The sequence below is a fragment of the Eschrichtius robustus genome, chromosome 14 (assembly GCF_028021215.1).
Source record: "Eschrichtius robustus isolate mEscRob2 chromosome 14, mEscRob2.pri, whole genome shotgun sequence".
Taxonomy (NCBI): domain Eukaryota; kingdom Metazoa; phylum Chordata; class Mammalia; order Artiodactyla; family Eschrichtiidae; genus Eschrichtius; species Eschrichtius robustus.
In genome coordinates, this window is record NC_090837.1 from 3,805,705 (window position 1) to 3,833,108 (window position 27,404).

The window sequence follows — 27,404 nt, forward strand, 5'->3', positions numbered from 1 at the left end:
TAGAGATTCCTGGAATTGTCCAGCATCCTTTAAGGAAAACTCTTCTGTTTAGGAGGACTAGCTAGCTAAAGGGGCTCTGATGTCTGCAACTAAGAAATCTGACCAATACCCTGTATCTGAAGTGGGTACATGTATTACGTATTTTTTAGCAAGCTTGCCCCAGCAATTCTGATGCTTTGGGAATGACCGACGGTCCAAACGTGTCATTTTTCAGATGACGAAACGAAAGCCCAGGAAGGGAAAATTGCTTGTTCTCAACCACATAGCTAGTTAGTGGCAGAAGCAAGCTGAATGTAGCCTCTCCCATTTCCCAGCCCTGTGCTCTTGACGGCATTCTCCTCTAATTTAGTTGGGGGTCGGTCAAGTATGAAGTTACAAGACACCAAGCAAGTTTCCCTAGAACAGAGATGGGCAAACTGTGGTCTGTCAGCCAAATGCAGCCTGCTACCTGTTTTATGTAAACAGTCTCATTGGACCACAGCCCTGCCCGCCTGTTTATGTTTTGTCTCTGGCTGTTTCCGTGTTACATACAAGAATATGGTTGAATAATTATGTCAGGTAACGTAACACCTGCAAAGCCTGAAGTATTCACTAACTGGACCTTTACTGAAAAAGTTTGCCAGCCCTTGTTTTAGGAGGTCAGAGAAGGGAAAATGGGAGAAGCTTTCTGGAACTACTGAATCAAAAGAATCAATATTGGTGGAGACAACAAGGAAGGGCATCCCAGGCATACAGCTGGGTTTGTAGGGTTGGCCAGGGAGATCTTGAAGCCAGGCTGAGGTGCCCCCAATGCTCTTTGCCTGTAGGCTAAATATTAAGTAAGTGGTGGGCCAACAGTTAACACTCTCTCAGCTGGCAGCTTCTGGGAAGGCCACCTGATGTCAGGTGAATTGAGGGGGATTTTCCACAGCACATCAAGAAAGAAATACCAAAGATGTTAACACTGCATCCCAAGCATGTGCTGGTAACACTGTGAAGAGTCACGGAGAAACTGTTCCCTTTGCTGCGGGTGATCGTCAGTTCAAGATGCACCCACTCAATCTTCGGGTCTTGCCCAGTAGCCAGAACGCTAATTTCTCACTCTGTTACCCTCAGGCCCGTTCAGAGGCTGGGGCGGGATGTAACAGCAAGGTCGCTGCACCAGCCAAAGCACCGGGACTCATGAATCTTCCTTCTGGTACTCCGGGCTGGAAGTGGAGCCCAGAGGATAGCGATTTATGACATGCTGCATATCCCTCTGGGAGGGAAAACGAATTCAGCGTCTGGAACCTCAAGCCATGGTCTGTGCAAGCTCAAGCGTGAATTATTTGTCTTGGCAAATGAGGGAGACGTGTCTGGAATCTGGAGTGTTTCCAAACTAAGACTTCTTGGTCCAGCAGCTAAGGCCTGCAGGGATCGGGGTCTGCTCAACTCAACTTCCGGACATCCTTCCTGCATGCTCTGGCCAGCCTCTCCCTCCACTAGGGTAAAGACTTCCCTCATTTCAGGGGGTTTAATCTTACCCTCTCGGGAGTAACACCCTCCCTTGGTATCTCCTTATCTGCAGCAGAGCTGGCTATGTGGCTGTGCTCGCTGGAGACGTAGCTGTTGGTTATCTGACTCTATTCAACAAAGAATTCACTTTCCTTAGTACTGCACGTGGCAAAAATCCAGTTATCCAAAGATCCCATCGTGGCCCCTAAAGGATGCCTACACTGAGAATAATGCTAGAGATTTTACAATGTGCCTTCGACCTACCCCCACCTTTGAGGTGGGAGACTCCTGCCCTAAAGACAGTGCAGTGTGGCGATTTCCAAACTGTGGTCCGTGGGACCCCTAGTGCACCCAGGGGTGTGTGACAGTGCTGGCTTTGGGGCTGGAACTGGTCCTTGATACACCCCTTTCCTCCATCTCACTCCTGCTGCAGCAAAAGCAGATCCAGTGTTACATGTTGTGAATATTGGGCATGCAAGAAGTATTTTATTAAAGAATGAAAAAGAAAGGAAGTGGTAAAGGGCAGGAGAGAGGTTAGTGGGTAGAACCAAGAAGAGGACCCGTGACTCTTTCAAGGGAACACAGCCAGTGTCATGACTCATCTGCTGTCACCTTCCAAGCAGACCTGCTGAGCTCAAGTCCTGGCATCACCCGTTACCGGCTGGGTTACTTTGGGCAGCTCTGCCCTCTTTTCCCTAGTTGCCAAGTGGGAACTCGACTCCTTCCCATTTCATGGAGTTGATACAAGGATTAAATAAATGATCACATATGTCTCAGGCACTTAGAACAGAACTTGGCACGACCAAAGGTTAGTAAATGTGAGCTCTTCCTGTTTTTAGCAGGACTTGACACTATGTGCATTCTCTGTGACTTTAGATTTGGTCTGAAGCCACCTTTTAAACATGCCCCTTTAGGGCTGGTCCAGGACCTCCCAGAGAACAAGCCAGAGTACAGATGCCAATTCCCTGCTGTTCATCATGAACTGGGATCTGTTCAGATTTGTATACAGTGCATTTACTTGGTAGCTGTTCCTGTCAGACACAATACCATGGTATGGTACATTATGCTAGCAGATGGGGACCAAGAAAAGAAGACACCTGTCTGCAATTCTGTCTGTGGCCAGTGCTTTCCTACTCCCTCTGAGCCAACTGAAATCTTTGTTAAGCCTTTGCCTTGAAGGGACCAAGAACCCTCCATGCCAGCCTATATGGGGCTTGTGATATCTTTGGAGTAATAAATAGAGGAATTTAAACACTTGAGTGACTCCAGAGAGAGCCCAAGAACCACTGCTTGCTAAATCAATAGTGTAGATTTATTGCAGTAACTCTCGAAAGAAATTTTCAAAATTGGCTTAAGAAAAGCTCTTACCCAAAAGCAAATAAATTCCCCCAATAGTCACAATAAAGTTTGGACTTTGGAAACCCAATTTATCAAACCTCTTAGGTGTTGCACTCCATCTCGTAAGAAAATGAAGTCTCGGTGTACCTTAAGAAGCCAAAAGGGCTTTACCTCCCCACTGTGGAGTGTAAGGGATTTCAGCTCCCAAGTCAGACACTGATGACAGCCTACCGCCTGCAGAAAGAAATGAGACTAACAAAATGAAGAAATCAACCTTATAATAGGGAAGCAGCTCAGGCATCGTTTGATTCATTTTACTTCATGTGTATTTCATGAAGGCAAAGGACACACACGTCTCCTCTGGGAAAGGCTTTATTAGATAGTCCCACTGACCCCATCATCCACAGGAATGCCCTGATGATCTCTGGGAGCTCTCCACGGTGCTGCAGCATATCAGTTTGAGCTGCAAGTTGCAAGCAACAGAAAACACCTTGAGCTGCCCGATAAAGAAAAGGGAACTTAACACATGCCTCAAAATTACTAGGAAGTGTGGAGAAAAAGACATGGAGAATAGGCGGGAGCAAAGGAAAGTTGGACAAAACCAGTTCTAGACGGGACGCCACTGCTGATGCCAAAACGAATTTTCTACTGTCCTTGATGCTTTGCACCACTGATCCCACATTCAAAGTGCTGAGCGGGGATATCTGATTGGCTGAGCTGAGCTAACATCCCCTAATCCAATATGTCAGGACAGTGAGAAAGGATCTGGTCTGTTACTGAGAGAGTCATCTCTTCCATTCCTGCTCTCTGCAATTAACATGCAGGGCAGAATTCAGGATGCAGGATAACGGTGAAGGGCAGAGGAAGGAGAAAAGCCTTTGAAGGTTGCCCCGTTTCCAGACACACTTGGACTAGATTGAGCTCAGACTTAATTTTTTTTCCCCTTCTCGCTATCCCAGTCTCCAAAGCCTAAAAATCTATAGGAGCAGGTAAATGTGGAAGGATGAGGAAAGAGAGTACTTTACGCAAATCATATTGATGCCAATGACATTGCTTCAAAGGTGAACTGCAACCCTTAAGGAAGTAACCTGAGCCTTCCCTTTCCACAAAGCGGGGACTCTCAACCTTGGCTGGATGTTATGATCACCTGGGGAGACTAAAAAAAAAAAAAAAAAAAAAAACAACTATCGATACCTGGGTCTACCCTGGACCAATGGAATCAGCATCTCAAGAGGTGTCACTCAGATATTAGTATTTTTAAAGCTCAGGTGTTTTTTTCTTTTTGATGTTAAATAACTTTATTCAAAAGACTTTCAGAGCTTAGGAAAAAATTCAGTAAAGTTATTACATTTCAGTTTCTTAAATCTGAAATATGTATTTTTCAGAATAATCCTGTGAGATAAGAAATTGATGACTGTTCATTCTGTAAGCTAAAAAACATATATTATGTCTTATTTACCTTGCCTTCCGAACTATGCGGCTTATCAGATGTAAAAGTGGAGTCCACAACATGGCACTTTCATGATCTGTCTCCTAAAATTCCACCCCAGGCTGCTTATATCCCTTATGAATGCAGTTGATTCGTTCTTTCGTCTGGTTACATGGGAAACAACACTCAAAAGCTCAGGTGATTTTAATGTGTGGCCAAGGTCGAACATTACTGCTATACCAAAAAAGGCTCTCTCCGTGTGATCACCAAGCATTTTGCTTTTGAATGATGATTATTTTTTTGCTTTCTAGTGTTCATGCAGCAATTGTATTGGGTAGGCATTCCAACCGTGGGCTCTGAAATAAGACACACTTGGGTGTGAATTCTGACTCTGCTCTCTAGTGGGGGTGTGATCTGGAGCAAGTTACTTAACCCATTCGTTCTCAATTTCGATGACTATCTGGAATTATTTGGTGGAGGGCTTTAACAAATTCTGAGGTCTGGGTCCCACACCAGGGATCTTCTTTCACTGGCCTGGAGTGGGACCTGGGACCTGGGATTCTTAAGGACTCCCCAGCTGATTCTAATATGCAGCAAAGTTGAAGAACCACTAACTTTACCTGTAGAAGAATCGGTTCCTTGATCTGTGATAAGCCACCCTTATGAGGCTGTTGGAAGGATAAAAGGTATAATATGTGGAAAGCTGAATGAATACAAAAACAACTATTCATCAAGTGGTAGCTCTGGCTACAGTATTTTTCCTGTTCAGTAACCTGGCAGGACTTGGACATCTTTGTCCTCCTAAGGCCGTGTGTCCTGGGATTTGCTGAACACAGCAGGTGGGGAGAAACAAGACCTTACCCAAGGTCCCTGGATCCTGATCTAAGCATCCCTCCCAGGCAGGGTGTGCCTCCAGCTCTGACCCTGAATTTGACTAGACCAGGTCCTGTCACTTATTTTCCTTTCTTCAGCATGGTGGATGGGTGTGCGCACGTGTTTTCTGAGTCAAAGCTCTGGATACGAGCCTCACATTTACCCTCGAGACATTACTCATGTTACTCATGCTTTCAATACCTCAGTTTACTCATCTCTGAAATGGGGATATATGTTCTGCTCTTGCAGGGTCTTGTGCATATTTAGGGAGATAAATGTACATGCTTAACTCACTCTAGGAGCCTGGCACATAGCTGCGCAAATTGTTGACAGCTAATACAATTAATAAAAGAAATGGGTAGATGAGATGGACCACAGGTTAAGCTGAACAAAACCGTGGATCAAGTGGAGATCTTGATGGTGGGGAGTAAGCACATGGAAGGTTCCAGTCCTTCTAGACGCCTCCTGTGTCAAAGTCCCCCACGATGGCTCCAGGGAACCCTTGGCCACACAGTTGAAGGCTCAGTTGTGGTCCTGCATTACTGCTGGCTTCTGTTTACCTGGCAGTAGAGCCTGTGGCTTACATGCACCCAACATATGAGGAATGTGTGATACGTTAATTCTCAAGCTGCTGAAATTTTAGCTAAATTAGGTCACACTTTAGGAAATGCAGCTGCTAAGAGGGCCTCAGAGATGCAGGTGGAGACAGCCTGGTCCCACATACCACCCAGCAGGCTCTTCAGAATGTGGTTGGCTTCCTGGTGCTGCCACGGTAGTCCCTTCTCCAGAGGGAAAGCATTGAGTTCATCCCTCAGATCCAACTGGATCATGAAGATGCCCAGATGCAACATCATGTGGAGAGAGTGAGGCCCAGCCATCCCGGCTCCAAACTATTGTACCAGATAAATATAGCTCCATAAGAGTGCCTAGGAAAAACCAACAGAGGGATTGCCCAGAACATTCCCATTTATTGAGAAATAATAGTTATTTGAAGATCGCAAGCTTGGGACAGTTTGTTACACAGCAATGGATAAAAGATGATGTCTCTGACTGATACAAGTCTTTCACTTGATTCCTAAGGGACCTTAGAGTCTCCCATGCACTTTGCCAGCAGGATATGGCAGAAGTCTGATAGGATTATCTCAAGATGCCAGGGGCAGGGAGGGCTTGAGAGGGAGCTCACTCCACTGCCCAGTCTCCTAAGGCCTGAGTGGTACAGGAAAGCAATGGAATTTTCACCTAGTTCCAGGGAAAGCTACTGAAGTTAGTCTCCTGCAGTCTTTCTCTTGCAGGGAAAGACGTCATGGATGGTGCACTCAGAGACCAGGTAGAAACATGGAAACCTCATGAACATCAGCACTGAACCATGACCACACCTTAGCACTGGATGACATCCCTGTGGATGAGCCATGAGCCAGAGTATCTGAAGACCCAAGGTCCCCCCAACCCCCATCCAAAGCTATCATCCTTCCCACCTGGGTCAATTTTGAAGAAAATGGGGCAGAGCTCGAAAGACTGAATCAACCGAGTTTAAACCTGAAATGCCTTAGCAAACTTGAAATCAACCAGTTTAACTTTTCTGCTACCAAGTAGAATGAGGGCTTAAGGCAGACCTTGAAAGCACTGACAGGTAAAGGAACAGAGCTGTATATATATGGTCTGCACACTGGATTTGTAGGTTGGAAACACACCCACGACGTTTGTTAGTGGAAGCTGAACATGGCAGAGCAAGTGTTTTTTGAGGGGCCGTTCTGAGCCTGGCCCCGGAATTAGCAATGCTTTCATCTCCCAGTTCCTGATAATACGATGTCCCTGTCTCCACTATTGCACCAATTTCCTTCTCTACCATTTTCTCCCTAGTTTATTCCACTCAAAACCACCAAGTTTCCCTCTACCTCACTGCCTTTGCGCTTGCTTCACCCCCAGACATCACTGCGGTTCACCCATCACTACATTCACCCTGTTACCCACGGCTCAGCCAGCCACTTTATCCACATCATCACACAACACAGTATACATTTATAGGCATTGGGTCATTTGCCATCTGCCCCCTCCCCTTTTTCTCCCCTGAGAGCTCCATGAGAGCAAGGACGCTGTAGTGTTCACTGTGATATTCTCGTGATACGTCACAGTGCCGACCCTCGGGAGATGCTTAGTAAATATTTGTCGAATGAATAATGAATGAGTGATGCGCCAGGAGCCGGGTCCCCTGATATTCACATCCTTCTTTCCTTCCACTAGTCAGGTTAATATTCATTTCAGCTCAAAAAGGGAGAAGGAGTTCCCCGCTCAGTTGGACAAGAGGGCGGATGCAGCCTTTGAAGCTATCAGCCTTTCCAGAAGGGTTGAACTCCGTCCAAGGGAGAAGCAAAAAGCAGAGCCCATCGGAGCTCTTCCAGGAAAGACATGCCCCAAGGTCCACTACTAAAACTTCGCCTTTTCCAAATATCACAGAAGACAGAAACTGGATCTGCTCCAAAGCTTGCTATTGAATTTTAAGCCTGCTGAGCACCACTAAATACATAATGAAGAGGCTGAATTAACTATGCAAAAGTATAATTTACAGTTAATGTCTGTAATTGATGAGTTGAGGGTCTCTGCAGCAGCACGAACCACTAAGACTAAAAGGACCAGAGGGGATAAAGGGAAGTTTTACTCTAAAATAGAAAACAGAAGTGAGCTCTGCTCAGCACCCACCATTCATCCATCCATCAAGCACTTACCAAGCCCCTGTTTTGTGCCAGGCAGGCGCTTTGGTACTTGAGATACAGAAGTGAATGCACTGTGGCCCACAGTGGGTCACAGACCTCCACCAGAATTCCCACCGCTTGTGATTAGTTTCCCATTTATTTGGCTAAAAACACAGGGAGGAGACTGACCAGAGTGAATGCAGATGCAGCATGTCCTGGGGCTGCTTTGCTCTGGTCCCCTGTTCCCCTCTGCAGCATCCAGCCGCCCTGGCGTCTTCCAAGCCGGGGGCGGGGTTCTGCCTGAGTTGAGAAAGCAGTCTAATTCTGGCTCTACCACTTCTCTCTGGATTTGGGGGTCCATGCCATCCTCATCCTGGGGGAATTTACACTGGCAATCTCTGTCCTCAACCCCAGCTGCACAACAGAATAACTTGTCGTGCAAAGCACCAATGCTTTTTCAGAAACACTCTCCTCTCTTCCCTTCAGATTCAGCTGGTCTATGGTGGGCCGGATGTCATTATTTTTTTTTCTGATAAAGCTTCCGAGGGTATCCCCTTGTGAAGCCAGGGTTAAGAAGAACTGTTTTTCCGGGGCTTGGGGGAGGGCAATTGGATAAATGTAGTCAACAAACTTCCAGTTATAAATAAATACTAGGATGTGATGTACAGCGTGATAAAGATTAAGAACACTGCTGCATGTAATAAATGAAAGTTGTTCAAAAAGTAAACCCTAAGAGTTCTCATCAAGGAATATATATATATATTTCTATTTCTTCAATGTTGTATCTCTATGACATGATGGATGTTCAGTAGACCTACTGTGGGCATCGTTTCATGATGTATGTAAGTCAACTCATTATGTTGTACACCCTAAACTTCTACAGGGCTGGATGTCAATTATATCCCAATAAAACTGGGGAAAAAAGAGAACTGCTTCTTATTCTTCGTTTAAGGGAATGATTTCAAATACAGAGACCTTATTCTTGTACCAAACTCAGCAGCGCCAAGACGACAGCCCCATCCAGAGCATGAATGCAGAGGCAGGCTCCAGCATCCAGGCCCTTCATCTCTGTGTCCGGTTCCCCAGTGCTGTGGGACGCTCCACCCACCAGACCCTAGAAAGCATCAGTTTTCTGGATGCTGCTTGTACTGTGGTCAGCAGTCAGAAAACTGAGCCTGCCCCAGGTAGTTCTGTAGAGGAGATTTAATTTTAGTTACAAAGGCTTTGGAGGGGCGGAGAGGGCACACGGGATGGCGAGGGAACCAGAGATTATCAATGGGAAAAAAGATGCCCTTCCAGGGTCAAGGGACAAAGGGCGGGGCTGGTGACCCCAGGAGCTAGGTCACTGGGGGAGAGCTGCAGTCAAGAGCTGCCCCGTGGGAAAAGAGCCAAGAAGACGTAGGACCCACTGCCTGAGACACCATCTGAAGCAGAGAGGGCAGCAAATATCCTGACTTCTTTCCCCCATCCTACTTCAATCTCTCACCAGCGCCTCCCACTGGCTAAACATCACCATAATTCAGCTGCTGAGGGATCCTGGCAAACATAGTTTGGAGCGACCGACCACAGAGCAAGGGAATGGCAGAATAGACTTGAGACCAAATCGGCAAACAGCTGGCACACACTCCCAGCACGATTTCCACACAAACACCACCAGCCCCACGTGCAGCGGGGGGTCCACACACCGCCTGGCTCTGCCAGGAACTCAACGTCCACGATCATCCGCCAGACGCTTAACGAGCACCCACTAAAAGCCTGGATACGAAGACCATCAAGTGCAAGCCCTGAAATCAGGATAACTCAGCCAAGAGGGTGAGTAAAGGCTTCCCTAAAACGGGGACTTCTGAGCTCAGACCTGAACTCTGAGTAGATGTAAGCCAGAGGAAAAAAGAGGCAAGGGAATTCAGGAAGAGGGGTTGTCGTGGGTGGAGATCTTTTGAGGACCCAAAGACAACCAGCTGGAGTTCAATGAGCCTGGTTATAGACACGTCCTAACATCCGGGCAGCAAGCTTGAGGCTGGAAAGGGCAGCGCGGGGCCGGCACCCGGTGTCACTGCTTGGTGCTGGGGGTGGTGATCAGGGTCTTTCATACTCATCCCTCTAACATTTTTAAAAACAGTTAATAACCGTCAGGTTGACGTTTTCTCTTAAAGGAAAAAAAAAAAAAAACAAACCAGAAAGGCATCATGTTGAGTGGATGTACTTGGGGGGGGGGGGGGCAGCTGTGCCCCTTGGCTCAGCCCCCAGCTGGGTCTCAAGAGAGCTGGAGACCCCGTGTGGGAGCTGAGACTGGACAGCAGTCAGGCCAAGACCCCGGAGCACGGTGGAGCTCTAACTGAAGGACTTGGGGTGCTACTGGTGTAAAAGCGTTCATTAGACTTGCATTCGAGAAAGACCGCTCCGGCTTCCGTGGGCAGAGTGGCTCAGGAGGGGCAGCGAGGGGGCGGACGCATAACCTCAGAGGAGAGTCATGGCGGCTGGGCCGGGGGGCAGCGTGGCGTGGGGAGCCGGCAGGTAGGGAGCGAGGAACCCATCAGTACTTTCGATGGAGTGGATGGGGCAGATTGGAGAGAGAAGGGTCAACGTGATTCAGCATCAGTAGCCCCTCTTTAACATCTTCTTTGGCCACTTAGAAGGTGGATTAAAAGGAGGAACGCGCTGCTTGATACTGAGGGTTCTAGTTCTTTAAACAGGCTTTATTGCTTATATTCTCATCCTTGGGTCATTGGTCTTTCCCACTGGGGTAAGTGGTACCATCATCCCCCCAGCCTTGAAGCCCAACAGCTGAAAACAAGGATTGATTTCTCTCTCTCCCCACCTTCCCTCCCCCTACCCACTCCTTCAGCCAGCCCTGTTGGCTCTGCCTCCAAATCTCTCTCTCTTTTTTGCCGTTTTATTTTATTTTTTTCACCAAATCATTTTTTAAATTTTATATTGGAATGTAGTTGGTTGACAATGTCGTGTTAGTTTCAGGTGTACAGCCAAGTGAATCAGTTATACGTATACATATATCTCTTCTTTTTCAGATTCTTTTCTCACATAGGTCATTACAGAGTATTGAGCAGAGCTCCCTGTGCTATACAGTAGGTCCTTGTTGGTTATCTATTTTATATATAGTAGTGTGTGTATGTTAATCCCAACCTCCTAATTTATCCCTCTCCCCACCTCTCCCCTTTGGTAAACACAAGTTTGTTTTCTAAGTCTGTGGGTCTGTTTCTGTTTTGTGCAACATGGATGGACCTAGACATGATCATACTAAGTGAAGTAAGTCAGACAGAGAAAGAAGAATATCATATGATATCACTTACATGTGGAATCTAAAAAAAAATGATACAAATGAATTTACTTACAAATATATCTTGAGTCAGTTTACTTCTCTGTCTCTTTACTGTGACCTTCTGAATCCAAGCCCTCTTCATCTTTCTCCTGGACCACTGTGGTTGCCTGTTCTCCCAGATTCTACTCTTGTCTCTCTACCACCTATCCTCTTCCCAGGAGTCAGAGGGGGCCTTTGCATAATACACACCTCCTAAGGCCATGTGCATCCTTAAAAGTCTGCCTGGCTTCCTGTCGCAATGAGAACACAACCTGAAATCCTTTCATTGGACCCATCCTCCCCCTCTGATCTCCTCTTTCGCCTTCTCTCCCTTGATCGCTATGCTCCGGTTGCACTGGGACTCTTGTCTGCTCCATGAACATGCCAAGCTCATTCCCACTTTTGTCTTTGCTGTTTCCCCTGCCTGCTGTCTGCATGGCCTCCCTCGTCACTTAGCATAGAAGCCAACACCTTCAAACACTTGAACACGTAACTCAAGTAGACATTCTCCAATACCCACTTCCAGAAACAATCGTATGGCTAGATTGTCATTATTGCATCTATCACTAGTGAAGATATTGTTTGGTGTTCCTTTGCTCAGTTTCTGTCTTCCCCACTACGACGGAAGTTTCTTGAGATGAGACACTTGCTCCACCTTGGTCTCTGTTGTAACCCCCTTCCCGCCACCACACCAAGAATAGTGCCTGGTAACGCAGGAAGAGATGAATAAATCTTTATTAGTTGAATGCATAGATTCCTCTGTCACAGCTTCACGATCCTTGGATAACACTGCTATTTGCATCAGCCAGTCATCCTGGAAACTAACCTTTACTCTTTCCTAGCGACAGTTATCGGCAACATCCCCAAAAGGCACGCCCAACTGGTTAAGCTGATTCGGGGAAGCCAAAATAAGCCGAAGAAACGGTGGCGAGAAGGAAACTCACTTCTAGAGGCGGACTGTTGAAATGCAGAGAGCTTCGGCAATCCTTCAAGAATCTGCAATTTGTCGTTGCTCAGTGGGGAACTCAATACTCCCTAGGAAGCAAGGGGTAGCCCAGCTTGCCCGTACAGACCTCCTTTTTAGTTTCCAGAGGCCCTTCAGTGTCCTAAGGACAGGCACGGGGCCAAGCCTCCTGGCCAAACAATCCCCTCTCAACTCGACACGACTTGTACCACTTGGCATTTCCAGTTTAGGGAAAGGCTTTATTAAGTGCCCTGAAAATGTCCTTAATAGAAAATAGACGAGCTGAAAAGAACTACCTCCGTCCAAAAAAGTCGAATCTTCAGTCATACAAGTGACTTGGACCATGGGGATGACAAAGCATTTGACTAAATCAATGTTAACAAATGGCTTTCAGTCGGAAGAGCTCGTTGAGCGGTGACGTTGAAGTCTGATGGGGCTGTCATGCTAAGGGTAGGGGGAAAGCAGATTCTTCAAGCCATGCATCCCATCGCCTCAGAACCTACACAGAAGGCAGCCCAGTGTGACAGAACGCTGGATCAGGAATCAAGAGATGGCCATGGCCCTGATGTAGTGGCTACTTCTCCTTTCAGAGCTCCCCAGTATCCACCCAATTTAATATGATTTAATAGCACGTCAGCTTCCTTTTGGAGAATTAGCCTTCTCCTATTATACCGAGCTGTGACGGGAGGTTAATTTCTGGTCATTACTCCCCCGCCTCCACTTTACAGATGAAGCGGCTGAATCCTCCATTTTTCTAGCGCTGTATGGCCAATGGCTTAACCAGGTGGGCGCGCCCATCTGGGACCTGGACCGCCAAGTGTTGCAAAGAAGAGAAAAAGGAAGGAATGGCTGAACGGCTCACTCTAGCTGACCCCTCTGCCTCAAGGCTCCTGCTCTGGTTACCGTCGCCTTGTCCTCTGTGTCTCACTGGTTCTTTCCCGTTCCCGAGTTGGCCCTTCTGCCTCTTCCGATCCCATGACCTCCTCCTATTCTGGGTCATGCACTGCCTTTGGCTTCCGATGACCTCCTCCTATTCTGGGTCATGCATTGCCTTTGGCTTAAGTTTCCCAGATTCGGGTTTCTCTTGCGTTCTAATCAACAACCCTGACCGAGACACCTGGTTGACCCTGGCCCCTCCCTGGGCCTCAGTTTCCCCTTTTGTAAAAGGAGGTAAAATGACCAGATCATCTCCGTTCCGTCATAACACTCTGGACACAGTGGTGTTTATCCCACATCAGACAGATGTCAGCACTCTGGGAGAAAACAGTGCCTGGAGACACAGCTTCGGGAGACGTCCCCACCTTCCTCAAGTTACCTGGAAGCTGCATCAAACTCTTTCATCTCTAAACGGTTCCTTGTGTTCTAACACCACGGCGGCCTGGCTTGAAAGGCAGGCAGATGCCATGAACATATGTCCCCCCCGGGAGCCATCACCAGACACAGCAAGAGAATCAGATATCAGGAAAAAAATGTAGGGGATGGAAAAGTCAATGGAGGATCAAAACAATATTTCCCCACCCTGTTCTCCGGGGAGCAGTGTTTTTCCTCCAGCTTCACTGACCATTTTGACCCATCGTAAGAAAGGAATGCTTGCTGGCAAGCTCTCTCTCCCTTCAGAAGGATGCAGCCAGCATCAAATCTGGTTTCCCTCCAACAGCTACAATGGAGGGAGGGGGGAGCCGGGGGCAGGATTTTTCACATCAAAGGCACCGGAGTCCTAACTATTTAGCTGAGGCACTCTGAGGGGACCTCCAATTTAGAAAAAAAAAAAAAAAAAGCCGTTCTTAGGTGTCTTGGAAGCCGCCCGGAGAGAGGGTAAAGATGCTGAAATGAACCACATCCTTTGAGAAATCAGTTTAAAGGCTGCAATTTCATCTCAAAGTCCGTTTAGGTGGGCTCCCCGGACCGAGGGCTGTGGGGAATTAAATAATACTGTGTTCACACTGGAAATGGAAACATCGTCCTCGGTGAAATACAGTTTCAATCCCAGAGCCTCTGCACACCGAAGTGTTACAAAGCAGCTGCGACAGCTGTTCTTTTACTTTCCGCAATTCCCAGCCTCGTTGGCCAGGGACCGCGGCTCTGAGTCCTCCAGCTGCGGCATGGGGAGCCTCTGACCACCTCCGCCTACTCCGTGCAACATGCGTTCTTTCAAGAAAATAGCTTCTGAGTGCCTCAACACCCAGGCGATGTCTGAGGAACTGGGGACACAGCAGCGACAAAAAAAAGATCCTGCGTCTCCTGGAGGTTTCATCCTAGTGCATGCATATCGCGGAGCAGGCGGGGCGTTGGGGAAACAGACAAACAGACCAACAAGAGAGTACCAGGGACTGTTCATCGTGGATGGGAAGCACGCAGCGCGTGACCTAGCGCTGAATAAATGCTCAAAGACGGGAGCTGACGCATCATCTCACAGGTCCATCTCCTTGCCCCTGGCCTCCCAAGTTGTAGGGACCCCGCTGGGGGTCTGTGCCAGACTGCAGGCGACATGGTGTCACCCGGGTGATGACGATATTCTGATCCCAGAGGGGTTGCCGAAGCCGTTAGCGAGAGGAAGTGTCCTCGCTTGGCCGGATTTCTTTGTCCTTTCTTGTTTCCTCAGCTGAGGGCTGAGAGCAAGCCTCCTATTGGTCGTACAAACAGGAGCCCCGCGTCCTTTCCCGGACAGGGGTTTGGAAGCCAGGCTCCTAACACACCAGCGAGCACTCTTTCCAGGATTCTGCAGACAAGCATGAAACACTCCATCAGAGAGGGTGGGAGGAGCTCAGGAGCGTGGAAACCGATCGTCAGGAACCACCTGGATGCGTCTCCGCTCTTCAACACTGCCCACTGAATTGGAAACAGGTGGATTAGGTGGGGAAAGAGATGTGGACCTGTGCAGACACACTGCACTGAGTGTTGTTTACTGTTCCTCAGAACGGTCCTATAATGTGATCCTATTCAGCTCACACAGAATAAGTAAGGACACAGAGCTTTTAAACCAAGATTTGAACCCAGATCTGATGGACTCCAGTTCCCACGCAGGTGTCCGACACATCCAGGTAAACACCTGAATTCCATTTTCTAAACTGTGTAATGTTGGGAAAGTGTCTCTATGCAGAGCCCTGCCAAATGGGAGTGACATCCCATCCCTCACAGAATTGGCTTGAATGTTAAAAGCATCAGACTTCTGAGATATGGAAGCAACCCAAGTGTCCGTCAGCAGATGAATGGATAAAGAAGATGTGGTGTATATACACAATGGAATACTACTCAGCCATAAAAAAGAGTGAAATTTTGCCACTTGTAGCAACATGGATGGACTTGGACGGCATTATGCTAAGTGAAGTAAATCAGACAGAGAAAGACAAATACTGTATGATATCACTTATATGTGGAATCCAAAAAAATACAACAAACTAGTGAATATAACAAAAATGAAGCAGACTCACAGATATAGAGAACAAACTAGTGGTTACCAGTCTGGGGGAAAGGCACCACAGGGATGATGGGTGGGAGGTACAAACTATTAGGTGTAAAAGATAGACTTGAGGATGTATGTACAACACGGGGAATAGAGCCAATATTTTACAGTAACTATAAGTGCAGGATAACCTTTAAAAATTGTGAGTCACTATATTGTACACCTACAACTTATATAATATTATACAGCAACTTTACTTCAATAACATTTTTGACATAAAAATAAATAAAAATTTAAAAAAAAGCCCCACGCTTCCAGCTTAGTTGAGGGGAGAGCTCTTTCTCTTATCTTAATTTTTAAAAAAGAGAACAGAAAAGAGAGGAGAGGGGGAGAGAAAGGAAGAAAGGAGGGAGAAAGAGGAAGAGGGGGAGGGGAGGAGGGGGAGGAGGAGGAAGAGGGGGAGGGGGAGGAAGAGGGGGAGGGGGAGGAGGAGGAAGAGGGGGAGGGGAGGAGGGGGAGGAGGAAGAGGGGAAGGAAGGGGAAGAGAAGAGAGAGGAAGCATGAGGAAGGAGGAGACACTGTAGCTGCTGTCAGTGTCCTCACAGCAGAGCCAGGCTTCCTATGAAAGGGAACTTGGTCCTCAGAGGTCCCAGAAGGGTCCAGGTCTCTCAGTCCTTGACAATGACAAATGGCAGGGCCAGGGCCCTGATGTTAAATGGTCCGCAAGGAAAGGGACTCCGTGGATCTCAGAGCCCTGGCTGTGCATCCGCCATGCTCCCATCCCTCCGGCAGGTGTTCCCTCCGTGCCTGTCCTGACAGGTGACACCTCAGCCTCGGCTCCCCGTTTCCAGCCAGGACAGAGCTCGGCACTTTCTGAGGCAGCCAGTTTCACCTGTTGGCAGCCTGATGGTTGGAAAGCTCTTCTTTATATTGAGTGGAAATCTGCTGGGTCCAGTTGTAGCCCCTGTTCAGCTTTGGGAACCAGAGAGAAGTGCATTCATTCATTTGTTCATTCATTGAACATCTATTCTGAGCACTTGCCATAGACTAGGAAGTGTGCTACAGGTGTGAGCTACATGAGAAGGGTAAAAATGGTAGAGCTTCTGTTCCCCCCCCGGGGGGGGGGGTCCTAGAATTGAATGCCTAATGGAGGCCAAGTAGGGAATAAAAATGAATGACTTGACCCAGGTATGTAAGCACTAAAAAGAAGCACCACGTGTAACAGCATCTTCTGCTCAGCCTGGTGCCAGTAAAAAGGGGGGGGGGACAGTAAAAAGCAGTGGGGGAAGGGTGACTTGGAACCTGCCGCCCCATACTGCTTTCATCATCATCATCATCGTCATCATCACCATCCATCACCATCAGACAGTAATATTTAGCTTTTATCGCTTACATACGGCTTACTGTGTATCAGGCACCATTCTAAGCCTTTAATACTCATCAAACCCCTTTAGGATAAGCACCCTTGTTATCCCCACTTTACTGATGAGGAAACTGAGGCACAGAAAGTTTAAGTGCATTGCCCAAGGCTGCCTAGGTGAGAAGAGGAGGAAATGGAACTTGGATCCAGGTTGTCATTTGTGCATGCATCATACAGCCACTCTGAGCCCTGGAGAATCCATGCTGAGCAAAACAGCTGCTGCCTCTGTGTCGGGAGCTAACTCTGGCATTTCTGTGTGTCTGACACCAGCCTTTCATGCTACGCAAACAGCCTTGGAAGCTGGAGATAGTGTCTCCCTCCGGGGCAGAGGGCAGATTTGTTTCCAGGCCAGGAGAATAAAAAATAGTGTCTGGCTGCAGGGCAAGGGTTGGGCAGGTGTGCCAGCAGCCCTTGTGAGTTTGGGGGTGTCCCTGTAAGCTTAGCATCTCTCAGAGACCCCTCTGTGTACCCCATTCCACTGGGGCTGCTCTGCAGCACCCCCACTGTCTTAGCCTGTTCAGGATGCTCTAACAAATACCATATACTAGGTGACTTATTAACACAGAGATTTATTTCTCCAGTTCTGGAGCCTGGGAAGTTCAAAATCAAGGCACTTTCAGATTTAGTGGTGAGGACCTGTTTTCTGGTTCACTGATGGCCATATTCTTGCTGTGTCTGCACGTGGCAGAAGGGGCAAGGGAGCTCTCTGCGGTCTCTTTATAAGGGCACTAATCTCATTCATGAGGGCTCCACCCTCATGACCTAATCACTCCAAAGGCCCCATCTCCAATACCATCATATTGGGGGTTAGGATTCAACATGTGAATTTTGGGGTAACATATTCAGTCTACAGCGCCCACCCACCCTGGGGCGGGGAGACTGTTGCCATCATGAAGCTCACACTGCTGGCTGTGCTCTGAGTAATTAACCGTCTAAATATTTTGGGGTTTGTTGTTTCTTTGCCAATTGAATTTATGAAAGCGTGTCAAGCAATGCTTGCTTAGGAAATGCTTGCCTATTTCACATTCAGTCTCCTGAATTAATGCTAAAAATAGGCAATACATAATTATGCAAATCTATGATTACAAACAGTGACAAAATGCTATAAAGACAAGCTATGTAGGGAGCTTGTAATGGGATGGGAGATGTGTGGGTGGGGAGAGAAGGTCAAGGACATTTAAACTGAAATCTGAGCCATGAAGGAAGCCTTGCTAAAGCGCTGCTGGCAGAAGGGCAGCATGTGCAAAGGCCCTGAGGTGGGTGGAGGCAGGCGGGAGAGGGCAGGACAGAAGAGTAAGGGTAAGTGTGGACGAAGATCTAGGTGGAGGGGTGCAGGATGTTCAAAGGGCTGAACTTGACCCTGAGGGCAAAGGAAGGCCATTGTGGGGTTAGAAGCAGGACAGCTTGTCAGGAGATGGCTGACAGGTGAGGGTCTCACACTCTGTTCTAACTCCTGCTCTGTTCCTTGTGTATTTGCCTTTGGATCTCGTATCAAGAGAGAGCTGCCCCTGGCTTCTGTCCAGCTGGGGAGTCCGTTGATGCCGCTCAACATAGGAAACAGGCATGAAAATCTGGTACCTGCCACTGAACGTGACACCCGTTGGCAACTCTGTTTGTCATCCAGTCCCAAGAGCTTAGTCAGGCAGCTCCAGCCTGGAGCCCTTCAGTAAATGTTCTCGTCAAAACAGTGGGAACTTTGAGTTGTGTGCAAGAAAGTCTCTTCAGTTTGCAAACACAATCCCTGACTTTCTCTTTGCCGTCCTTCACACACCAGGTCAAAGCTTCATTCCTACAACCCAAGGTGATTTACAACTGAAAGGCTCTAATTATTCACAAATAAATAAGTAAATAGATAAAGAAGTGCACTACACGTAATTTTGGACGGGGACTTTACAGCCATCCATGGCTCCTCTCCTGAGCTTAATTTTTTCATACTCTAGACGCTTAGGTCGTTTTTTGTCTTTAAAATGGGGTACATCACCATGTCCACCCCATAGGGTTTTTACAAGAATGAATGAAATGAGTTAACATACACACCATGCTTCAAACAGACGCTGACCCAGAGGGAGCTCTCTTTTGGCATTAAGTGCTGCTGCTATTTTTATTACTGTCACCCTTTACTGCAGGTCCCCAAACTTCAAATTTGGCCACAGGTCACACCATCTACATGACCTGTGGCCAAATCTAAGTACATACCTTGGTGTTTTCTCTGTAAATGGTCTTTTTCCTTAAACTTACATGCACTTCCTAAACACAGAATTTTCTATCAATACATCCGGTTGGAAATGAGATCCACTGGCCAACACGAAATCAACCAGGTGAATACACGCATTAGATCTGGTTGCAGGAGAGAATCCTGAGCCCCACAGCTGACTCCTCAGAAGGACTCAGAGAACAAGGGACAGGAGATCATCTTCTCTCTCTGTGACTCGATTGCTTTGATGTCCCCGAGTGGGTGGTCCAAATCAAGCCGTCTCACGTGACAGTTTGGGAACGCTGCTTTAGCGACTTATTTAGGTGGTGACGCTCACCATTGCCAACAACCACTGTAAACACCACCCCCAGGAGGAAACATCTTTTTAAAAAAATTTGTATTGGAGTACAGTTGATTTACAATGTTGTGTTAGTTTCTGCCGTACAGCAAAGTGAATCAGTTATACATACACATCTATCCACTCTTTTTGAGATTCTTTTCCCATATAGGTCATTACAGAGTATTGAGTGGAGTTCCCTGTGCTCTACAGTAGGTCCTTATTAGTTCTCTATTTTATATATAGTAGATACATAGTACTGTGTCCATGTCAGCCCCAATCTCCCAGCTTATCCCTCCCTCCCTCCTCTCCCCCCAGGTAACCGTAAGTGTGTTTTTTACATCTGTGACTCTATTTCTATTTTGTAAATAAGCTCATTTGTACCCTTCTTTTTTAGGATTCCACATACAAGCGATGGGAAACATCTTTTGAACAAAGCAGCACTGAGAAACTCTGACTCCCTCTCCTTCCTCTTTCGTGGCCTAAAGTATCTGTGCATCTTGCCCTAAGTGAAAAATGAAGGGCAGGAACTTGGACTCAGCATCTCCTGGTCCCTAGCATGGAGCTTTCTCTCACTCCCTGTGATCTCTGTGTCCACAGAGGTGATGAACAGCTGTCCAGGACACTCTCCCAGGGAAGCCAGTTTGCTGGGATGGCAGGAAGGCCAGGACGTGAGCCCCTCGTGGCTGTAGAGATGTGTTCAGGATGGAGAGAAGTTAGGGGAGAAACAAACAAAACCCTCCACCTAGCATGGTGGCGGCCAGGGGTCTTTGTTTTCAATTAAGTATCGATGTGCGTTCCCATTGGCTTTTATGTAAGAGACAAACAGTTTAGTTCCCGGTTAATATTTGCCACAATTGTTCTTTCCACGGAAGGCATGATTGTTTCTCTTGAAAGAAAAAGAAAAAAAAAAAAAAGGGAGGATGCAGAGGCAAAATCTCACACATCATTAAGGAATATTTAAGTAAAGACAGCAGTCTGGCAGTTTTATTTTGCTTATGTAACCGTGGAAAAATGCCAAGTCCAAATCCCATTTTTACCCTGCAGCTTATAATCCTTTTAACCACAACAAAGAAGAATTAGGGTCTTGCAAACTAGGTCAGAGATCGCTAAATATACACTGCTAAATATATCCTTATAATATACACTATTTACTTACATAAACACAATATATTAATATAAATACATAACATGAATTACATAGAAATATACATTACGTATTTATAACCTATGTTGTTAAAGTATATTTGGCGATTCTAATTATTCACCATTTTTTGACACTTAAAGATGCTCTTAAAGGCAACACGCACGCACAGTAACAAAAATTCAAACAAGACAAGAATATGGTGCAAATGGAATTTCTCTCTCATCTCTGACCCTTAATTTCTCAGATCCCCTCGCACTGTATACCATTCCAGAGATCTGCTAGCCATTTACAAATATCCCCCTTCGTTTTACTTTTTACTTTTAATTGTGGTAAAATGCACACAACATAAAATTTATCATCTTAACCATTTATTTTTTAATTGAAGTATAGTTGATTTACAATGTTGTGTTAGTTTCAGGTGTACAGCAAAGTGATTCAGTTATACATATATATTCTTTTTCAGATTAACTTTCAAATTGTTTTCCATTACAGGTTATTAGAAGATATTGAATATTTTATACATAATAGCACAAATCTGTTAATCCCAGACTCCTCTAATTTATCCCTCCCCCTCCTTTTCCCCTTTGGTAACCACATGCTTGTTTTCTATGTCTGTGAGTCTATTTCTGTTTTGTAAATAAATTCATTTGTATCCTTTTTTTTAATTCCACATATAAGTGGTATCATATGATATTTGTCTTTCTCTGTCTCACTTACTTCACTCAGTATGATCATTTCTAGGCCCATCCATGTTGCTGCAAGTGGCATTATTTCATTCTTTTTTATGGCCGAGTAATATTCCACTGTATATCGTAAAGTCTTTTTGCATAGATGCTTTTTCGTGAGTGTAACCACCAGGAAGTTGCCTCATAAGAGTTGAACACTTACACGTTGAATAGAAAATTCCAAACTGTTTTCCAAAGAGTCTGTACCAACTTACAGCCCCACATGGGGTGTGTAAGTCTCCACTTCTCCTGTGAGAAACGGCATCTCACTGTTTTCATGTACATTTCCCTAATCGCCAGTCAAGCTGAGCACTTTTCCTTAAGTTTATTGGCAACTTTTATTTCCTGTTCAGCCAACATCCTGTTCATATTCTTTGCGTATTGTCCATCGGGTTGTTTCTCTGTTTCTCATTCCTGGTTCTACTTCACGTGAGTCTGTTACATGGGCTGCAAATATTTTCAACTTCCTTTTTATATGCTTGTCTCTCCATCAAAGCCCTGTGGTCCCCGAAACCTGGGCTCATAGCACTTTAATCTTTATCCCTCTATTCTCTTGTTCCCCATCTGCCACATGGTCAGGGGGCGGGTTTGCTGAGAAAAATGCAGAGAGGAGTCGTGGGGTTGAAGCCACTTCTTTGGGTCTGCAAAGCCGGCTCACATCTCCACTTTTCTCAATGGCATAAACCATCAGCGATATACATCACCCCCAATTCATCTCTTCAGGGAATGTGAATAAAACATCTGCTTTCTCCATTTCCTCATAACTTGGTTCCGTTATGAGTTGGTACCACTCGGAGCGCCCTGAACCAGAGCCCCGTCAAGCTAACGCAGTCAAAAGAGATGAGAATTCGGGAAAACTGACATCAGCTGCCTGGCTCTGAAATACACTCCAGCTGGGTCTGAAATGTGTCTAATATCCCGGCTGGTCATTATAACTGTGAACTTTGCATTTTAAAGACTGGGAAAGAAGTTCAGATTCAAGGAGCCAGGGTTTTGTTTTGTTTTTTTTCCTAACCGCTGTGATGAAAATCGACCGCCTTCAAAGGAAAGTCAAAGCGAGCTATGAAATATTGCTAAACCCACCGATGCGACGTGGCCCTTGCAGACGCCATAAAGAGTGTTTCCTCTCTCGCTGATGGCGCAGAAGTCTGCGAGAGGCCTCGCCGCCGACACGTGCTGTACATTTGGTCAAGGGCTGGCTGGGTTCGGGAGCTCACTGTGATTGGCAAATTAAACATTTCTCTTGTAAATGTGTAGTTTGAAAGGAAAGGAAAAGAAGAAATCCCGGAACGGGGACAGCGCTGTGATCCAGTCTGAGGGCCTCACAGGTGCCGGTTCCACATCTACAGGCATCACTGCAACGGCTTTGTACCTGCCGCCCAAACCCGTGCAAAGTTCTCCCTGACATCTGCAGCCCCAGTGTTCCCCCCATTAATCTGACCTCCTTTTACTTCTCCATGGTGTCCTCAACCTCTGGAGGGCAGGAGGGTTTGGGGGTACACCAGTGGTTCTCAAATAGGGGTTATTTTGCCCTCCGTCTCCGGGGACACTTGGCGATGTCTGGAGACATTTTTAGGGAAGTGCTATTGGCATCTAGTGGGTAGAGGTCAAGGATGCTGCTAAAAATTCTACAAGGCACAGGATAGACCCTACGACAAAGGATTATCCTGCCCAAAGTGAACCTAAGTGAAAATGGAGATGTCTGTGAGGGCAGGGTGAGTCACATAACCAAGTGTAACAAGGTGGGTGAGTGGGTGGTGTAAGTTCCCTGTTGCGGGATGGGGACGGTTGCTAAGTAACGTCCCCAGCTGAGTCTTGGTCCCACGCCATTCGTGCCAAGTGGAATGTACTTCTGTCCTTTGCAAGAGCCTTCAGAAATCTAGACTTTTAGGTAAAATGTGTTCATTTTACAACTTCTGCATGGAATAAAAAAATGTCCTTTGGTGGTCCAATCCTCCAACTTGGGCTGAGACCTTGGCTTCCCTCTAGCCAGGCAATGGTGCAGTAAGATTTATTTGTGCCAAGATCTTTATGTGGGTTGTTATTTTTTTCATCCTTAGAACAACTCGCCACAGAATTATTCCCATTTTATAGATGAGGGAACTGAGGCTTGGAGAGATGAACTCACCTGGCCAAGGTCCCACAGCCAGTGCACATGGCGGGTTTTGAACTCTTGTCTTCCTCCTGAATCTTTCCTCACTGCTTGGGGACGCCGGGCTTTAAGGTGTGTATGCTGTTGCTGTTCCCTGACCTTCCCCTTCCTCTTTAGCTAAATCTAAGCTGTCTGTCCAGGCCTGGAGTTGTTCAGATTCCCCCATGAAGCCTTGCTTGACTGACCAGGACCATCCTTATCTCCCTCTGGATCTGTACAGCCAAGTGGACCAGGACCCGCATCTTGGTTAATTTCAGGTCAGTATCAGGCAGCCTCACCTCCCCAGGGGGAACTGGCAGCCCTCTGAAGGCAGGCACTCTGGCTCATCACACTTCTCTCCTTCCCTCTCCCCTGCCCAGGATGGAGGAGGGCACAGAGCACAGTGAATGCATCACCTCTCTAAACGGGCTCCCTGGGTGTACCCCACTGCGGGGGGGAGGTTCTGTCACCCAGTACATTTGGGAAGCAAAATGTTCTCCTTCTGCAGGACTCATTTGAGCCTTACTATGCAATGTGCACTAGGACACTCCAAGAAAGGGGATACAGACTGCACTATTTCCCAAAGTTATCTGACTAGGGAACCAGGGGTCAAGGTGTTCGTTTGTAGGAGAAGGAGTGGGTCATGCAAGAAGATTGTTTATGCTCTCCCTGCCCACCCCAGCATATTTGCACCACGTGTCACTCTTTCAACAGCTTTCAGAGTAATGTGTCGATAGGATGACTGATGATATACCCTTAATGGAACACATTAGAGCGGAAACGATTCTCAATAAGGGCCAATCTGTTCAATGTGTGAATGAAGCTGGGCCGCTAGATGGTGAGATATGCAGGAGACAGGCCAAGGAGGTTCCTTAATGTGCCCCCACTCTCCAGCCAACCAGTGGTCCAGAAACCACTCCAGGGGCTGCAGGAGCTCCACCATTGCACCTACCCCTGAAATTCAAGATGGCGCCACTCACCACTTCCATGGATAGAACTTATTTTTCTTTAGCAGTGTTTATTCATTCATTTATTTGTTTGTAGCTCCAGCATTTTCCTGAAGAGACTTTGGGAAGTCACTTTAATCGTTAGCAGGCAGGGGTAGTACCAATAATCCCCTAATTATAAAAATCTCCAGTCATTAAAAAAATATGTATTTATTTATTTGGTTGTGCTGGGTCTTATTTGCGGCAGGCAAGCTGTTTAGTTGTGGCATGCATGTGGGATCCAGTTCCCCGATGAGGGATCAAACCCGGGCCCCCTGCACTGGGAACAGGGAGTCTTAATCACTGTGCCGCCAGGGAAGTCCCAACGTCCAGTTATTTTTATTTAGAATAATGCTTCTATGGTGTTTCTGCTTCCCTAATTATAATTCTTTATTACTAAAAAAAACCCCCCAAAAACAAGCACGCAACCTTAAAATTTCCCAGCCACAGGTAAGCTTAATAGGAGGAAAAGATCTATTTGGGAAATAATCTTCATTGGATAATCAATTATCAGATAGGAAGTAGGCTTTCAAGGTAGCAAATGACATTGGATGGGCATTACTGAAGGGCGAACCAGGAAGAGTCAAGTTATGAGTGGGCACCCAAGGAGCTCAGATGGAGGTGAAGGAGGGCTTGGTTGAGGCGGAAGATGAGGACTGACAGTGACCTTTGGATGCGACCTTGAATGATAGGACAAGAAACTGAAACGGAGCAGGACCCTATGGTCCGTCCCCCCCATGTCCTCCGCCTGCCTTCTGTCTGTGGAAAAACTTCAGCCAAAGAATAAGTTTAATCAGAGAAGTGAGAAAAATGAAGAAACAAAGGAGAACAGTCCAACAAGACTAAATAATAACAGTTTAGTCACTAAGCAGAGTCAAGGACCTTTAGCTCCTCCTCAAGGGCTATAGATCATATTCTGAGCCATATCCTGGGAGCTGTCTTATACATACTGAAACCCCTACCAGGTGGAGAAGTTAACTACACAATGACCAGACTGTAGCCATGACATAAGCTGCCACAATTCCGAGAACTGGCCTCAAGGAAATGGGAACAAACCGACCCTGGAACTGAAGACTCACTGTACTGAAAACCATCAAGAGGACGCTGGTCAGACCACCGATGACCAGTTTCAAGATGCCTGTCGGAGCTGCCTGTGCTGGTTCTGCACAGAGCCCCTTCCCTCCGTCTATAAAAGCGCTTGCCCACCGATTGTCAGTGGGGGAGTCGGCCTTTGGACAGGAGTTCCCCATCCTCCCAGCCCCCGTTGCCAGCATCCAAAATAAAGCAAACTTTCCTTTCCACCAACCTGGCCTCTTTATTGGCTTTCGAGCGGTGAGCAGCCGGACCCCACTTCCGGTAACAAAACGACCATCTGACAGCCCAACGTTCCCCTTAGTGAGGTACCCATACAGCACCTAGCACTCAAGATGATTTTAAGTGGAATCTCTAGGGCTGGGAGGTGGGCGGCATGCAGCTTGCCTAGCTTCCAGGCATGACCTACATTCTCATTTCAAATGCATCCTTCTCTTCCTACAAAAGAGAAGGATGAAGATGAAAGCTCTCTTGGGGCCTCCAGAATGGAGGAGGGGAGCCTTTCAGGACCACAGGTCTCCACAAGAGTGGAGACCTCCCCAGGCCAGGAATTTAATTGCATTTATTTTTATGTTTGCCTCCTTTTTATGGCAACTGATACTGGGTTTTTCTTATTCAGGAATAACTTCTAGTTTCCTCTGGAAATAAACATATTTCAATAGAAAACAAGACGAGCTGGCTTTCATTTAAAATACTGACGGAATAATAATGGTACGGAGGTTCTGCAGATAGGACAAAGATCGTGAATGGCGTTTAGGAAACTCTGCCACGGGTGTCTTGGAGTCCCTGCAGAGTCATCTGAGGTCAGCAAAGCGGAAGGTGGCATTTCCAGGCTTCTAACAAGGCAGGGTGGGTGGCGATAGGACCCAAAGTGTGATACCCGGTTAGTGGGAAGTGAGCCGGGCTCATCTCATGCCCTGGGGGGAGTTAAAGGCATCCGCTCTCTCTGTGACCCCAAGATAAGATTATAAAACTTTTAAAAGATCAATAGCCACTTCAGGAGGGCAAGGCCGGAGGAGGAGAGCTGAGTTAATAAGAGCAGAGCAGCCAGTGCCCAGAGGCGCTCTTCAATCCCTTTATGGGCCAATCAGTTTACAAGAGGAATGTTTCCAAGACTTGGGAGCAGGTGCTCACCCCAGGGCTCAGCGCTGCACTATTTCACGGGAGCAGCTTGGCTTCCAAGGATGCGTGGGAGACAAGTTCCACTGGCTCAGGGAAGGTGTGTCTTCCAGCGCCCCAGGGTTCCCCCTTCCACCCTGAGCCAGGGCCACAGCCTCCAAGTATATATGGGGGGTGCATCTCCCACTGTTACTTTGACAATTGTTCTCCCAACAGTGACAAGAGACAGTAATAGATGGGATTAAGAGCACAGGTCCCTGCTGATGAAGGGAGAAAGGAAATGGGGTCTATATACACACAATGGAATATTACTCAGCCGTGAAAAGGAAGAAATCCAACAACATGGATGAAACTGGATGGCGTTGTGCTAAGTGAAATAAGCCAGACAGACAAAGACAGATACCTCCTGTTATCACTTATATGTGAGATCTTAAAAAAAAAAGTTGAACTCTTAAAAACAGGGAGTAGAACAGTGGTTGTCAGGGGCTGTTGGCAGTGGGTGGGGATGAGGAGATGCTGGTCCAAGGGCACAAATTTCTAGTTATTAACATGGATAAGTTCTGAGGATCTAATGTCCATCGTGGTGACTATAGTTAATTATACTGTGACGTATACTTGAAATTTGCTAAGAGAGTAGATCTTAAGCATTTTCACCAAAAAAAAAAAAAAGAAAAATCATTTAACAATGTATACTTATGTCAAATTACACTGTATAATTTAAATATATAACTTCGTCAATTATACCTCGATAAAGCTGTGGGGGAAAA

General features: G+C 46.7%; 1 protein-coding gene across 1 annotated transcript in view; it reads right to left on the reverse strand.

The window, feature by feature from the left end:
- LOC137776729 (transmembrane protein 132C-like) overlaps positions 1–27,404 on the reverse strand; it is a 377,811-nt gene that overhangs the window by 74,722 nt on the left and 275,685 nt on the right. The window lies entirely within an intron of this gene.